Genomic DNA, 5,718 nt, shown 5'->3' on the forward strand with positions numbered 1-5,718 from the left:
GTGACCAAAACACCTGACAAGAAAAACTTAGAGGAGGAAAAGTTTATTTTGAGCTCACAGTTTCAAAGTTTCAGTCCATGGTTGACTGACTGCATTGCTCTGGGTCCACAGTGAGGTGGAGCATCATGGTGGGAGAAAGCTGATCAGCTCAGCTGACAGGGCTGGGAAGGAGGATGGGGGAGAGGGAGAAGGAGAAAAGAAGAAGAAGGAGGAGGAGGGGGAGGAGGAGGAGAAAAAGAGGAGGAGAAAGAGAAAAGAGAAGGAAACGGAAGTGGGGACAGAAGGGGAAAGTAAAGAGCTAGAGACAAAATATATAATCCCCAAGGCACACCCCCCACTTCCTGTAGCCACACCCTATCTGCCTACAATGACCCCCAGTAATCCAAAGTATCAGTACATCAAATGCATTAATTCACTGATTGTTCATAGCTCTTATAATCTAATCATTTCACCTATTGCATTAACAAAGAGGTTTTGGGTGATACCTTATATCCAAACCATCCATTCTGCCTCTGGCCCCCAAAGTCTCATGTAAATCTCACAATGCAAAATGCATTTAGTCCATAGAGTTCCTGTAGTCTTTCTTTTATTATTAGTTGTTCAAAACATTACAAAGTTCTTGACATATCATATTTCATACATTTGATTCAAGCAGATTATGAACTCCCATTTTTACCCCGTATACATATTGCAGATTCACATCGGTAACACATCCACTTTTTTACCTTCTGCCATACTAGTATATGTTGTATTCTGCCGCCTTTCCTATCCTCTACTATCCCCCCTCCCCTCTCCCCTCTCCTCCCATCTTCTCTCTCTACCCCATCTACTGTAATTCATTTCTCTCTCTTGTTTTTTCCCCCTTTCCCCTCACTTCCTCTTATATGTAATTTTGTATAACAATGAGGGTCTCCCTCCATTACCATGCAATTTCCCTTCTCTCTCTCTTTCCCTCCCCCCCTCGTCCCTGTATAGTGGTGATCTTCTTCTCATGCTCTTCCTCTCTATTCTGTTCTTAGTTGCTCTCCTTATATCAAAGAAGACATTTGGCATTTGTTTTTTAGGGATTGACTAGCTTCACTTAGCATAATCTGCTCTAGTGCCATCCATTTCCCTGCAAATTCCATGATTTTGTCATTTTTTAGCGCAGAGTAATACTCCATTGTGTATAAATGCCACATTTTTTTTTATCCATTCATCTAATGAAGGGCATCTAGGTTGGTTCCACAGTCTAGCTATTGTGAATTGTGCTGCTATGGAGTTCCTGTAGTCTTAACAGTTACATCATTGCCCAAAAACCCAAGTCTTGAGTCTCCTCTGAGGCTCAAGGCAAACTCTTGGTTCCAAGTCCCTATAAAAATCAAAAGTAAGTTTTATATATATATAATATGTAATGGCACAGAGAAAACATTTCCATGCTAAAAGGCAGAAATAAGGGCATAGATAAAAGGGATGGGATCAAAATAAGACCAAAGCCCACTGAGACAAACATTTCCTGTAGCTTCACCTCCAGCATCTGGGTTACACAGTGGTAAGATGTGATCTTCATAGGGCTTGGGCAGCCCTGTTCTTTTGGCCTTTCTTGTTGCCACCTATGTGGCCTTTCTTTTAGCTGGTTCTGTCGAAAGCCAGCAAATTTCCCCAGCAGATATTCCATGTTACTGGCATTTCTTAATCAAGGAGAGTTTCCATTTAAGCTTTGGCTTCATCCTTATGGCTTCACACTATATCCTCTTTAGGGATATCTACAGGGATTCTGATCCTGCCACACTTTGCTTTGCCTCCCAGGCCTTCCTTTGAAATCTCAGTGGAAGTCTTGTGATTTCCCGACTCCAGCATCCAGCACTCCTGCAGAACCAGCTCTACATGGACAAAGCCAAGATCTGCCACCAGCTCAGGCAGTAGCCAGGCCCCTTTGGACCATGGCTGAAGTAGCCTCTCATGGGCAGTTGAGCACAGTGAAATGAATCCTGAGGAAACAGCTTTCTTGGCACCCCTGTGTGAGCAGGGAGCCCCCAAAATTCTCTTGAATAAGTTTTTACCTCTGAGATTGCAATGGGTATGGTCTTGCTGATTCCTGAGATGCCTTCAAGCATTTTTTCCTATAGTCTGTGTGCAATATAGTCTTCGATTCTCCTTAGTAGTCATAATCTCTTCAGTGACTGCAACTTCCTTGGCCCCAATATTTTATGTACTTCTTCTCAGATAAAACAGCAAGTTTTTCAAACCTTTTCTCTATGTTTTTTGCTCCTGATTCTCATGGTAAACCTGGCTAATAGCTGCCAGCAACACCTATGCCACTGCCTGAATTCTATGCTGCCTTGAAGTTTTCTCTGCAAAATTAATTAAATTCAGCCCCACGGAAAGTCTTAGGACATGGAAAATTTGGACAAGTTCTTTGGTAAAATGTAATAGGTGGAGCCTCTAGTCCAATTCCTAATAGGGTTCTTATTCCTTTTTAAAACCTCATGAGCACAGTCTTTACTATCCACATTCTTATCAGCATTTTAGTCTTCTGAGCTTACACCAGAATCACCCATTAAATTCTCCTTACAATATTTCTAAGTCTTCTCCAATCTGCATCTCCAAACTTACGAATTCTAATTCCAAAGACTTCTGAATCACATGGTGAGGTTAGTCACATAAATGACCCCACTTCTTGGAACTAATTTCTGTATTAGGTTTTCCATTGCTATGACCAAAATACTCGATTAGAACATAAATATAGGTTATATATAAAAAATCACAGGTAAACAAGAACTTAAATACGTTAAAATATAGATATACCTGTATAAAATCAAATAATTCAAGAAAACCAGTGCAATCTCAGGTATACACACAACAACTTGCATTTATGCCATGAGCCAATCCAGATATTGTTCAGACCTGCAAACTAGGGTTTTCTATATTCAGTTGGAACCAGCTGAAAAACCAGCCTCTACCTCAGAGCAAAGCCTGTCCAAGGAAGGGACATCACCTTTGTCCTTGGAAAGACCCACAGAGCACTCCTAGGCACATTCCCACCCTGCTAAATTGTTTATCTACAAATAACAGGAGAGATCTGCTGCACCAGGTGTCCCTGACTCAGTCAGGCTAGGTGGGGATCCATAGCAACCCCCTAGCGGCCACCAATCAGCATGAGACAGGGAAATACCTGGGATGCCAGATGACCCTCCCAGTAGTTTATGGTGGTAGATAACGCATTGGGAAACCACGTAGTTCAGGAAGAACACCCCTCTTGGCTTAAACCAATCAGTTCAAATGAATACTTCTCTTGTAGTAGCCAATCACCCCTACCCAACTTGTTCCCGCCAGTGAATATGCTAATCATGTTTTAGAGTTGTTATTTGATTTTCCCGCGGTGTGTGATGATTTGCTAAGAGATGCTATGATGTATGTGGGGGTCCCTGCCTTCTCCAAAGAATGTATAAAACTGCTGCAAACCCTGGGCTCGGGGTCTCTCAGTGTCACCAGTTGCTGTGTGTGCGCGCGGAGGGCCAAGCTAGCTGGCAATAAACACCTCGTTGCTGTTTACATCCATCTAGGTCTCTGGTGGTCTTTTGGGGGTCCCGAATTTGAGCATAACAATTCAGTTAGAACCAGCTAGAATCAGCTTATTTAGGAAAGTGTAGCCTTTTGTATTGGGGCCATTTCTTTAATAAGCAGAATTCTCCAACATCTTACAATGCAGTCTAATCCTGGAAGAATAATCCCTTTAATTTGATGCTATCTGACCTTACCCACAATTATAGTGCTGCCAGAGCAGCCTGACACAGGGTCATTGCCGTGACTAACCTGATCGTGTGGTTCAGAAGCCTTTGTAACAGGTTTGTAGGAGTACTTTGAAGTTTGGTGTACTCTCATCACCTACCAGATGGTTAAGAGCCCCCCCAAATCAAGAACATTCTGCTGGCCATTTCAGTGATTGATAGCTACTAGAAAGCATGAGGGCAGTGACCTTTTATGATACCTGGCTGAAGTGCCATCACCCTCATTGGGAAGCTGGCTTCTTTTCATAAAAATGTCAAAGTGAGAGCTCTTCTTTAGAACATCAAAAGAGGGATGCATACAATTGAGTCAAGGTGTGTATGCATGGAGTAGAACTCTACCCATTAATGAACATCAACTAAAATTAAGTCTTCAGGTTACTCTGGCAGCAGTGTGAGTGTGGGTAAAGTTGTATTGTACCAAATTAAAGGGGTGATTCTGCCAGGGTTGGATTGCATTGTAAAATGTTGAGGGATTCTGAGGATTAAGGAAATGGCCCCAACATGAAAGGCTACCCTTTCCTGAAAAATGCTGGTTCTAGCTGGTTTCAACTGAATAGAGTAAGCCCTAGTGGGCGGTCTGAATAATACCTGGATTAGAAACACCTGAGGGGCCATCTCAGGGAGGAGATTGACATAGTACCCCTTTGTTCTCTACTTATTTGTAGCTTGGAGAAGTTCCTAGAGAATCCTGTTCAGGTATGGCATCTTAACCTTTCACTGACAGTAGGATGGCATCAGATTTGTAAGAATCAGCTGTGCATGATTTTACCCACAGGTATACACGTGAAACCCTAGAGTGGGGGATAAAATTTACAGTTACAATGAGATTACAATGACATGGTAAAGATCTAAAGGTAATTCTTGGTCATGTTGGCTCTTGCTGACTGGTTCTAACTGGAACTCATTTTTACATATTTTATGGTTGGTGGACTTTGCTTCTAATTATCTTGTTTTCCTGACTCTTGGAATATTCGGACTGTGTATAAAGTCACAAAAGCCCTCTTTCAGGGTAACTTGTGTTCTTATCAGCAGAAGAGTCTTTGAATGTGCATTCTCAGCCTTGAGAATAACCCTGAGGATAACAAGGACTGTAATATATCATAGTGACTTGGTCTGGGTAAATTGCTTCTCTTTTTTTTTTCTTTCTTGGTATTAGGGATTGAACTCAGGTGTGTTTTACCGCTGAGCTACATCCCCAGTCTTTTTTTTTTTGAGACAGGGTCTCTATAAATTGCTTAGGGCCTTGCTTAGGTGCTGAGGCTGGTCTTCAACTTTCAGTCCTCCTGCCTCAGCCTCCCAAGTTACTGGGATTACAGGCATGCACTACTATGCCTGCTTGGAAAATTGCTTCTTAAAAGAAAATATGTGGAAGGCCAGCATGTAGACCCAGTTATAAAATTATCCCACTCATGGTTGACTGATATCTACCAATAACGGAAAACCCAGAATCAGTGGGCTTGGTGGGGACTTTGGATCAGGAATTTTGTAAAATTTTAAGACATATCTTGGGTTATTAGTGTTAGGTAGAATCATAAATGGTCATCTCAGCCAGCAGTAGCCCTGTTTAATAAATATATATACACATGATAAAAGATACATAAACATATGAAGAAAAATATGTAACTTAGTTAAACATATATATATATATATAATATATATATATATCTGTCCCACATTTCCACCTCTTTAGGGTTCCTCACCATATAATCCATGTAGCTGATGTCTTTTGCATTGATCCCTTAGTGAGGAGGACAGAGCCCTGTATCCACAGGCCCCAAGGGCAGTATAAGCTGTAGTGACATACAACCAGGAAACAAGTACCACTGCCTAGGAAAACTAAAAAGTCATTGCCAGGTGGTGCCAAGACTAGCCCACCATTCCTGCAAAGGGTCACCAGTTAGCTGTTGTATAGCTGCAACTTCAGAAGCCTTATGTGCTAAAACCACAC

The sequence above is a fragment of the Ictidomys tridecemlineatus genome, chromosome 1 (genome assembly GCF_052094955.1).
Source record: "Ictidomys tridecemlineatus isolate mIctTri1 chromosome 1, mIctTri1.hap1, whole genome shotgun sequence".
Lineage (NCBI taxonomy): Eukaryota > Metazoa > Chordata > Mammalia > Rodentia > Sciuridae > Ictidomys > Ictidomys tridecemlineatus.